Consider the following 11,790-nt stretch of genomic DNA (forward strand, 5'->3'; position numbering starts at 1 on the left):
TCTTGGGTAGGTGTATAGCTTTAAGTCTGGAGGAGACAAAACCAAAGAAACAATTTAGTATGTATGGGCCAAGTAATAAGATCAACAGTATAATTATGAATACAGTTAACAAAGATTTTTACCAAGAGGAGCTAGTAATGGCTTCCCTTAAAGAGGATAAAGATAAAGTCCAGGGAATTTCTAAGTCTGACATGTCATTGATCTGTCATCTAATATCTTCAACAGCTATTGGGATATTAGCAAAAGAATCAGGAATGTACACACAACATTTAGTTTTTACAATTGCACCAGTATCCTACCCATGCTACTGTTAAAATGTCTAATACCATTTGATTTTGGAGGATGGCCTGTTTTATTAATTTTACTTATTTAGGAGAGAGAGACCAGCTGTCATATAACCCTCCCCTAGAAAAGATCTGGTGATCCCAGTAAAAGGAATCTAAAAGTAATCTAGCATATTTCTTATAGCTTTTATCTGTATGATTGTCTGGCATCCTCTAGGCAAGAACAAATTTTCCAAGAAATTAGATCATGTATTATCAAAACATGAACATTAGAGCTGACAGGTAAGTCTAGGAACTGTTTTTAAGGGATAGCTATTGTAACCCACTGGTTCTTAGACCCTTTTACTGTTGGGAGTCTAACATTTTGTCATAAGTCCCTCTAGCTTTAGTTATAATTATCTCTAAAATTTGGATGACTTATGAAAACCAGATTAGCACCTTATTTTGAACAACGAAAAGCATGCTTAAGTTTTTGTACATGAACAACAATATATATTACATTTGTCAACCTAAATATATATTACAGTATTTAGACAATATAAAATCTGTCCAGGATGTGAGCTGGGCTTTAAGGCACAACTGAAAGGAATGAGTAAAAAGAAAGTTATCCCAGTTACAGCTTAATATATGAGATAAATGTATTTTTAGTGACTTTTTATTGAGATATGAATACTGGAAGGAAGGTCAGGGTTGGAGAAGGACAAACAGACCTGTCCCAGTGTCTAGCAATAGTCTGCTTTTTTCCCCCTCTAGTCATAATTACTCTGGCCCCCTCCATGGAGATGACAGTTCGGCCAGACTGAGGAGGCAGCCCTGGGCCCTATATTCTTTTGGACCACCTGGGAAGATGAGTCTGAGCTCTGGGGCCTCCACCTCAGAGTGCAGGCTCGCTTTCAATGGCTACCTTGGTAGTCAGGGCATGGGGGCCTCTGAAGGCAGTCCCTCTTCAGGTGGCCTGGCTTTTGACAGCGGTAGCAGATGAACTTAGTCATTGAGCTGTTCTTGGAGCCCAGAGAATCAGACTTAGGGTCTGTTTTTTGGGGGCACTGCAACAAAGCAGGCACTTTTTGATCTCTTTGCTTTTTCTCCCTGGTTTTCTCCCAGTCCCAATTATAGAATACTAAGGAAGTAGTTTTTACTAAAATATCAAGTGAGCTATCTGGAGCAAAAGCTATCTTTTGTAGCTTTTTTCTAATATCTGGGGCTGGCTGAGTAGTGAACTTATCTTTAAGAATAATTTGTCCCTCTACTGAATTAGGATCTAAGGAAGTATGTTTTATCAGTGTCTCTAGTAAACAATCCAAGAAAGCAGAGGTGTTTCCATCTTTCTCCTGATAAATAGCTGAAAATTTAAAATAATTAGAAGGCTTGGTTTTTAGCCTTAGACCTTCAAAAATGCACCCTTGAAAATGTCTTCTGCTCTATTCTGCTCTCTGGCTGCTAGGCCAGCAGGGGTCTCCTGTAGGGAATACTTGGGTTCCAATGGGAACAAGTTGTTCCCCTGGCCATCTATCTTTGGTTGTTTAAAGTTAACAATGTGATATTCACATAATAGCAGCTTGTAATGCTGTTTGTCTCTCATTAGAAGTCAGTGTTTGATTTAAGATTAACACTACATCTTTCCAGCCTAGCTTATAGGTCTGAGTAAATCCTCTAAAGACATCAGTGTACTTACCAGGGTCATCTGAAAATTTTCCTAGTTCTAACTGGATCTGCTTTCAGTCACTGAAAGAGACATAAGAACATAGGTAGTCTTATATAGATTATAATTATATCAAGCCTAAATGTAATTCATTTCTTAATGTAAAAAAGGTTTGAACATAACCCAATTTCAACCATTTTTTCCTCCTTTTTACGGTATGACTTTAATTGTAAAATAGCGTCATAATCAATACTTTCCTCTGCATTCCATTTTGGCTTTATGGGGTAGGTAGGCCACATGCACATGCAGAAAAATATTAAACAGCTTGTTTTCAAATGGTAAGGGTCAAACGTCTTCTAGTGCTTAATGATGCACTCTAAAGGAATGCACTCTAAAGAGACTTTGACTGTGAATATCCCATGTCTGAAGTACAAAAAGAAATAGTTTGGGCATCCCCTCCCTATTTGTAATTGGTCTTTGCACCCTTAAGGCATCCCTCAGGTAGATTCCACTCCAGAGCAGGTGGATACCATCTGGAGAGAGCAGAAAACCAAATCAGACCAACCTATCCACCCTTGAACTGGCACACAATTTTGTTCTCCCAGAAAGCTCATGAACTGTGCACTTACTCCTAAATTGGACATTTATAAGCAGAAGATACCAATTGGTCTAGTGACAGGAATGTCTAAAGAAGAAAGCATAACTTTATAATAAACTATTGCAGTTTATTCTTTGGAAGAGGGCATGTATAAAAAGGTGAGTTGGAAGTAGAGCACTTTTCCTGCTGTGCTATGAAAGAGATCACCTCTGGAGATAGATAAAAGGGACAGTTGGCTTAAGGAATTCCACATTGGGCCCTGGGGCAAAGAAATCTCCAAGACACTTGTGTCATCTGTCTAATCACCAAGGCAACCTTTCTTAGCTCAGGACAAGGCTGTTTTATTTAAATTTTTGAAGTTCACAGGTTAAACTCATTTATCATACAGCAGTCAATTTTACCTTTCTGTAAAGGCACATTAATAAAGGCTGACAAGAATCTCTTTTTTACTCTTAGTTAACATATGTAAGGCACAAATGTAAACCATTTCCCTGCTAGCCACTGTGAAATCTAAGTTGTTGGAAGCTGCCTAATTTCTGAAAGGAGAGATAGTTAAGTGGTTCAACTGAAAAGCTTATGAAGAATTCGTAGTTTACTAACAGAGAGAGATAAGTATACATAAGTAGAGATTTTTCATTGGTCAGGAACCACTTTCCACTAAAGAACCTTTGAATAGCCATCAGAGAAAGCCCTGGCCATGACCCCACAGTTTTTCTGTTTCTGTTGGCCCACACAACCAGAGATCAGTCTCCAGAAAGGAATCCAGCTGTCTCTCTGGTCAGCATTCCATCAGCTATGGCTTCAATGGGAATTCACCAATGAGATGCTGGGGAATTCTGTCCTCTGCTTTAAAGAGTGGCAGCTACTCTAAGAGTAACTAGCTGCTAGAGTAACCACTGTTTGTCAGAGTTCTTCAAGGGATAGTTAAAAGCCTGAACAAGATTACCTCGCACTTCGTAAGCTTATAGTAGAAGTTTAAAGTGCACAACTTATCAAAGTTTCTACACGTAATGATAAAGTGCACAACTTATCAAAGTTTTTCACACATAAATGATAACTAGACCTAGAAGAGGAAAGGCTAGAGAGCCTCCTGTAGACTAGATGTGTTTTGGTCCCATAAGTATGCTGTTTCTGCTGTCACTGAGCAGTCAGTTCTCTCCATTGTGTCTCAGGTTCAGCCTCCCAAGGGAGACTTGCCCAGAACACAAAGGCAGGACATGGCTTTCTTGTGTGTTCTCCTGGACCAGCAAAATTCCAGTGTCTCATCTGACCCAGAGACAAGTATGTGTTCTTCCTCCAAGGTGACTTCCATGTCTTCGGCATCTAGAATTTTTTTCTAATTTTACATTCCTCTAAAAAGTAAAGTACAAAGTGGTAGAAAAAGATTAAGAGTAAGTCCAGAGAGGAAACTGAAGCAGAACAGGCTTGACATTTTCTCTAGAATGTAGAGGAGGATCAAAGCCAGTCTGTCCCAGTAAAACTTGTCCCCCAAATCTTAAGAACAGCCACCAACCTAATGTCCTTTAGTTAGTGGATGGAGACTCATGTGTTATTATATAGGCCTGTATATTTTCTTTCCTTTTTTTAGGCATGTATATTTTCTAAGTCTGAGCTAGATTTTAAAAAACCCAATTTACAGAACTTTACATTAAAGTCCACTAGGGGGCATTCTAACATTAATCTCCCTAGCGCTATTGTCTAACCGTCAAGCAAGAAAAACCAGTACATTTAGCACCTAGTTCAAATGCAATACATACAAGAACAAAATAGGAGTAAAGTGTCCCATTAAAGAAATACCACAATCTTATTACCTTCCCATGTTTTAACTTAAAATTTATCAACATTTTAACAAAACTATATGAGACAAAGCATAAGCAGTTACAAGTAATGAGCAAAGGCATAACAAAATTTGAAGCATAAAAATTCGTTACCTAAATGTGTCCCAATCCAGAGTCTATGAAACAAAATCAAACTCTTTCTTCTGTCCAGTGATCTCAGTGGAAGACCTGCAGATGATATAAGGGAAAGAAACTCCCAACCTGAAAGATATCTGGGACTTGTTCATGTTATCTAAAATCAAAGAATGAATTTTAGGAACAACAGAGGTGTCTTGGTTACTTTTCTCTCATTGCTGAGACAAAATACCTGACACCCAAAATTAAGGAAGGAAAGGTTTATTTAGCTCACAGTTTGTGGTGGTTTCAGTCCGTACTTGGCTGGTTCCAAGGCAGTGTGGCACATGGCAGAGGGCAAAATAGCAAAAACAACAAGAGCACAAGGGGAGAACGCAAGCAGCCTCTTTCCCTCCTTATACTGTATACCAGCTATCTACCCATGCCCACACCATCTTGGTGCCCTCCTCTTTCACAGGCTCAGGATATAGAACTACTGAGTCACTTAGCCAAGCCTCTAGACTCCTCAAGCTAACACAATGTATCAACCATAACAGGAGGTTAAGAGCAAAATATATTTATTGGGGGAAAGAAAGCTGCTGTCAGAGAGGGACAGAAGGGAGCCCGAGTGGGTTGCCTTAATGTGAGTTGACAGTCAGTTTGTCATAAATGTCTTTTATTAGATTACAATTGCTGCTCTCCTGATTTCAACATTTTCTTAATATTCCACAATACCTGTTACGTATTTTGGTACTTATTTACACTTTCAGTTTCTCCTAATGGAGAGATAATGCAATATTTACACATGTGTGTCTGATTTATTTCACTTAAGAAAATAGTCTCAAGGTGCATACATTTACCTAGCAATGTCTCAGCCTTCTTTACGGCAAAGCAGTATGCCATTGTATAAGAAAACACCACATTTTTTTATCCATGCACAAGTTGATGAGCATTTGGGCCGTTTCCAAGATTTGGCTATTACAGACTGTCATTACAAACATGGGTATGGGGGCTGGGGATTTAGCTCAGCGACAAAAGCGCCTGCCTGGCAAGCGCAAGGTCATGAGTTCGGTTCCCGGTACCGGAGAAAAAAACCAAAAAAAAAAAAAAAAAAACAAACATGGGTATGCATATATCACTGTGGTATTATGCTTTTAATTTTTTGGGAAGATACCAAAAAGGGAAATAGCTGGGTGAAATGGAACCTCTGGTCATTTTTTTAGGATTATCCACACTGATTTCTACAGTGGTTGCACCAGTCTACACTTCCACCAACAGCAGAGAAGAGGCACTATTTCCCCACAGCTCTGCCAGCATTTGTTATTGACTTATTTCTTAATAGCCATTCTTCCTGGGATGAGATGGAATCTCAGGATTGTTTTAATTTGGATCTTTCGAATGACCAGTAATATTGAACATTTTTCCTATATTTATTTGCTATTTGTACTGCTTCATCTGAGAAGAGTATGTTCATCTAAGATGCCCATTTTTGCATTGGGCCTTTGAATTTGGGGATCTGATTTTTTTGAGTTCATTATATGTTGTAGGTAATAGTCCTTTGTCTGACGAACAGATGGCAAACATTTTTTCCTACATTGAGGTTGTGTCTTTACTCTGTTGGTGATTTATTTTGCTATTCAAAAGCTTTTTAATAAGATGAGATCCCAGTCATTAATTCTTTGTGATAGTTCCTGTGCATTCAGGGTTTTGTTCATAAAGTCTTTGCCTTCACCAATATCTTCAAGAGTTTTACTGATTTTATCATCCAGTAGATATAATGTTTCTGTTTTAATATTTAGATATTTGTTCAATTTTGACTTTAGTGCATGGTGAAAGATATGGGTCTAGTTATTAAAAAGACTATTGTTCTTACAGTGAATGTGTTTGGCACCTGTGTCAAACACAAGGTGGCTAAGTATGTGTGGAGTTGTTTCTACATCTTCTAATCTGTTCTGTTGATACTCATCTCTGTTACTTTGCCAGGACCATGCTGTTTTATCACAGTAACTCTGTAGTATAATTTCAGGGGATTGTGATGCTCCCTGCCTTGGATTGATGCTCCACAATTTTGGAAGTGTGACCATTTTCACTATATTAGTTCATCCTACCCAAGAGCAAGGGATATCCTTCCATTTCTTTTTATATCCTCATCAATCTTTTTCAGAGTGCTGTAATTTTCATTGTAGAGGTCTTTTACTTCCTTTGTTAGATTGATTTTTAGGTATTTCATTTTAGGGGGGGATCCTCTTGTGAAAGATGTTGTTTCCTGAATTTCTCACTCAGCAAGTTTGTTATTTCTGTGCAGAAAGGCTATTGATTTTTGAGTGCTGACTTTTTTTTTTTTTTTGGTATCAGGAATTAAACTCAGGACCTTGCACTTGCCAGGCAGGTGCTGTGCCACTGAGCTATATCCTTGGCCCCCAGGTACTGACTTTGTATCCAGCTATGCTTCTGAATTTGGTTATTAAATCTAGAAGTCTTTTGATCAAGTTTTTGGGTTTTTCTCTGTAGGGGATCATGTCATCTGCTAATAATGATAATTTTACTTCTTGCTTTCCTAACATTCTTTTTATATCTTTCTCTTATGTAATTTCTCTGGTTAAAGATTCCAGAACTGTACTAGAGAAGAGTGGTGCCAGTGGACATCCTTGTCTTGTTCCTGATTTTAGAGTGAAAACTTTCAGGTTTTGTCCATTTAGTATGATGATAACTATTGGATTGTCATAGATGGTGTTATGGTTTGGGGGATATTTTTGTAAGGTGAAACAAAATAATACAGGGCACATATTTTATGTGACTATTTATAATAATCACCCAAAGAATGATATACAAAAGAGTGCAAAAAAAAAAAACTGTTCCCACGCTAAGACCAAGGAATCCTGTTGAGGGTCTAGATCCCACAGAAATGTCCTGCATGAGTCCAGCTGAATGCCTAGAGCTCATAACAATACCTCCCACAAATCCCAGCTGGAGTCCTAAAGCCCATGACAATATCTCATGCAGGCCTGTTTCATGGATATGTGCTGGGAAGGCCCAAAGGTCAGTGGTGAAATCTTGGAAGTCTGTGCCAGTGGGATGAAGGATCTGTGAGGGATCTGCACTGGAGCCAGGAAGTGACATTCAGAAGAACCAGAGCTCTCCTGAAAGGTACCACAGCCATCCTCAGCAACATTGAGGTTCCCAAGCTCCTCTGATGATCAAGATGGCCAAGTTCCCATCAGGTAATCCAACGCAACAAGCTTCTCCAGGAGACCAGCAGTGCACCATCTTCCCCTCCAGAGCCAGGAAGTGATGCTCAAAATAAAGCCCAGAGCTCCCCCAAAGTGAACTAAAGCCATTCTCAGTGCCAGTGAGGTCCCGAGCTCCTCGGAGGATGAAAACAGCCAAGTTCATCGGGAAAGCCAGCATGACAAGCTCCTCCAACAGAGCCAACAGCTCCTTACAGCTTCCACCAGCTCCCAACAGCCTTTCTCTGCTCCCAACAGCCTCCCTCCCCTTCTCTAGTTCTGCTTGTTATGCTGCTGGCAACAATCCTCAGGTGGACCTCCCACACCCAGCACCATACTTACTCAGTTCAGCTGGGGGTTATAAGTTGACCACCAGTTATCAATCCACTACAGATGGCTTTTATCAGATTCAGATAGACAGTCTATTCTAATTTTCTTTAGGGTTTTTATCATTATTAGGCATTGGACTTTGTCAAATACTTTTTCTGCATCTACTGAGATGATCATATTTTTTTTGTCCTTGGCTTTGTTAATATGATGTACTACATTTATTGATATACATATGTTGAACCATCCCTGCATCCTGAAATGAGTCTTACTTGGTCATGGTGCATAATCTTCTTGATGATTTCCAGCAGTCTGTTTGCTAGTATCTTGTGGAAGATTTCTGCATCTATGTTCATTAAGGAGATTGGCCTGTAGTTCTCTTTTTTTTAGTTGGGTCTTTCTCCAGTTTTCTTATCAGGGTAATGCTTGCTTCCAGGAATGAATTTAGGAATATTGCTTCCCTTTCAATTTCATTAAAGAGTTTGAGAAGTTGTGGTATTAGATCTTCTCTAATTTATTGTAGAATTCAGGAATTCATCCATCAGGGCCTGGGCATTTCTTTATTGGTAGGTTTTTAATTACATCCTCAATTTCATTGATATCAGTTTATTTAGAATTTTTATACCTTCTTGATTCAGCCTTGGTAATTCATATGTATCTAGGAATAGGTCAATTTCTTTTGCAATTCCCATCTTATTAGAATACAAGGTCTTGAAGTAGGTATAGATAATCTGGATTTCTGCAGGATCTGTTGTAATTTCACCCTTTTCATTCCTGAATGTGTGGATATGAGTCTTTTCTTTCCTTTTTTGATAAGGTTGACTAAAAGTTTGTCAATTTTATTTAATCCTCCAAAGAACCTTCATTGATTCTTTGCTTTGTTTTTGTAGTCTGCATTGTATTAAGTTTTGTTCCAATCTTTGTAATTTTCTCCTTTTTATAAGCTTTGGGCTTGGCCTGCTCTTCTTTTTCTAGAAGCTTGAGGTTGAACATTAAGTTGTTTATTTATGCTCACTCTATTCTCCTTATATGGATATTCACTAATACAACTTTCCTTCATAGGACTGCTTTCATTCTGTCCTTTCAGTTTTGGTATGTTATATTGGCATTATTGTTTAATGGTAGAAACTGTCTAATTTCTTCCTTAATTTTATCTCCAACCCCTTGATTGTTTAGGAAGTTGTTATTTAATTTCCATGTGTTTATGAAGTTCTTGCAGTGTCTTTTGCCATTGATTTCCAGTTTCATTGCACTGTGGTCTGATCATGTGCATGGGATCGTATCAGTTCCTTTGCATTTACTTAAGCATGTTCTGTAAGCTGGTATGTGGTGTGTTTTGGAGAACATTCCTTATGCAGCTGAGAAGAGTGTATGTTCTAATGTTATGGGGTGGAACACTCTATAGACATCTACTAAGTCCATTTGTTCAAAAGTTTGGTTTGGTTCTAATAATTCATTGTTGTTTTTTTTTTTGTCTAGTTGATCTATTGTGACAGTGGGGTGTTGCTATCCCCCAATACAATTGTATTAGTGCTTATTTGATTTTTCATGTCTGTTCATATTTGTTTTATATAATGGGAACACTGGTATTTTTTGGATATATATTTATGATAGTTATCTCTTCCTCGTGGATTGTTCCCTTTTCAAGGATGTAGTGACTTTCTTTCTCTTTCTTAATCAGTCTTGTCTTGAAATCCTCTTTATGAGCAAATAGAATAGCTACCCCTAATTTTTTCCAAGTTCCTATTATGGGAAGTACCATTTTCCATCCTTTGACTTTCAATCTATGAATTTCTTTATGAAGTAAATACGTTCTTTGTATGCAGCATATTGTTGGATCTTGTTTCTTTGAGGGGTGGGTGTACCGGAAATCAAACACAGGATCTTATCCTTGCCAGGCAGGCTTTTGTGCTGCTGAGCTATATCCCTGGCTGGATCTTCTTTCTTGATCCATTCTACCAGTGTGTTTCTTTTGATTGGTGAATTAAGACCATTACAGTTGATGGTTATAACAGATATATATTGATTTACCTTTGATATGTTATGTTTTTGTTACTCACTTCCCCTTTTTTCCCTCTCTTTTCAATTGTTTGCGTTGCCTGGTGGGTTCCTTCTATTGAGGCTCATGGAGTTGCAGCTCTTGTCTCTTTCTGGAATGTCCTTCAGAACATTTTAGCCTGCTTGTTTGGTGGTCATTAATTTCATGTGTTCTTTGCTATGGAAGCATCTTATTTCTCCATCAATTTTGAAAGATAGTTTTATAGGTTATATCAGTCTGGGTTGGAGGTTGTTTTTTGGAGGTTTTTTTTTTTTTTTGGTACCAGGAATTGAACTCAGAACCTTGTGCTTTCCAGGCAGGCGCTTGTGCCACTGAGCTACATCCCCATCCCTGGAGGCTGTTTTCTTTTAGGGCTTGAAGTACTTAACTCCAAGCTCTCTTTGACTTGAGAGTTTGTATGGAGAATCAGCTGTGATTCTGATGGGGCTTCCTTTGTAGGTGATTTATTTCTGTTCTCTAACAGCTTTTAACATTCTGTTCCTGTGTTGAATTTCTGGAAATACGCCTTACTGTAGATTTTTTTTTGATCATGGCTAACTGGAGTTCTATATGCTTCATTTAGCTGTATGTCTTTTTTTCTCTCCCAGGAAAGTTTTCTGCCATGACATTTGTAAACAGGTTTTTAAATATCATGTGTGCTATCTCCTGCTTTTTCATTGACTCCAGTCAATCTCATGATATTCTTTGTGTCATGTAGCAGCTATTGGATTGATTTCTCATGGTCCTTTGCTACTTTTAAGAAATCTTTCTTTTCATGATTGCTAACTCCAAGACTATCTTCTATTTCTGAGATTTTGGCCTCACATTGGTTTATTCTGCTACAGATTCTTTCAATGGAATCTTTAGTCTCCTTGATAACTGCTTCAGTCTGTTTTATGGATTCCATTTCTTTTCTATGTTGGGCATTCATGGTTTTCTTTATCTTCCTAATCTCTATTTTTTAAATCTTTATCTGTTCTAGAGTTATTAAGCATGTTATTAAGCATGTCTTTCATTATGGTCACCACTTCTGGAGTTATGTGAGAAGTTATTTCTGATTTGATTTTTTTCTAGAGCATTATTCATTTGCTTAGTTATTACCACTTCAGAGAAGCCAGGTGGGTGGTTTTTGGATTGTTCTACCTCTTGCACCCTAGATTTGCCTTTGGTGAACTGGATGTCAGGGGTTGCATCTTGTTTAAATGTCTACTCATTTCCTATTTTTTTTTGCTTTAATTCCTGGGTTGACGCTTGTAAGTTATCTATGTGAGTAACTTTATTAATATAAATACTGCCAACCTTAGGAACCCTTAGGAACCCTTAGGAAATGACTTCTCAGAGGCAACTTCCAGGTGTAGCTGGCTTGGAGGTTTTGAGATTTTTGCAAGATCCTACCTCTTCAATTTATTAGGGATGAAAATTTGCTGCCTGCTTGGCCCAGACTGTGGTTTTTTGGCACTGGCCCACAATATTTTCTATAACCCTTAGGCAGTCTCAGTCTTGGTATACCAGGAAGAACAGTTGGTTAGAACAGTTATGTCACTTTGGCTAAAATGGTACAATCAGCAATAACAATAGCATCAAATCTGCCTAAAACACGACAAACTGAGGTAACCATTAATTTGCCACATTTAACTATATGAACTAGATTTGTGGTTGTATAACAAAATCTAAAACAAACAGAAAACTTTATGCAGTAAATAAGCCCTCAATATGCCAATTTTACCCTCACTATGCATCCCCTCAAGGTAGAATTTCTAATCTCCTAAATTTCTGTTTTGT

This window comes from Chinchilla lanigera, unplaced genomic scaffold (genome assembly GCF_000276665.1).
Source record: "Chinchilla lanigera isolate Chin_1 unplaced genomic scaffold, ChiLan1.0 scaffold00058, whole genome shotgun sequence".
Taxonomy (NCBI): Eukaryota; Metazoa; Chordata; class Mammalia; order Rodentia; family Chinchillidae; genus Chinchilla; species Chinchilla lanigera.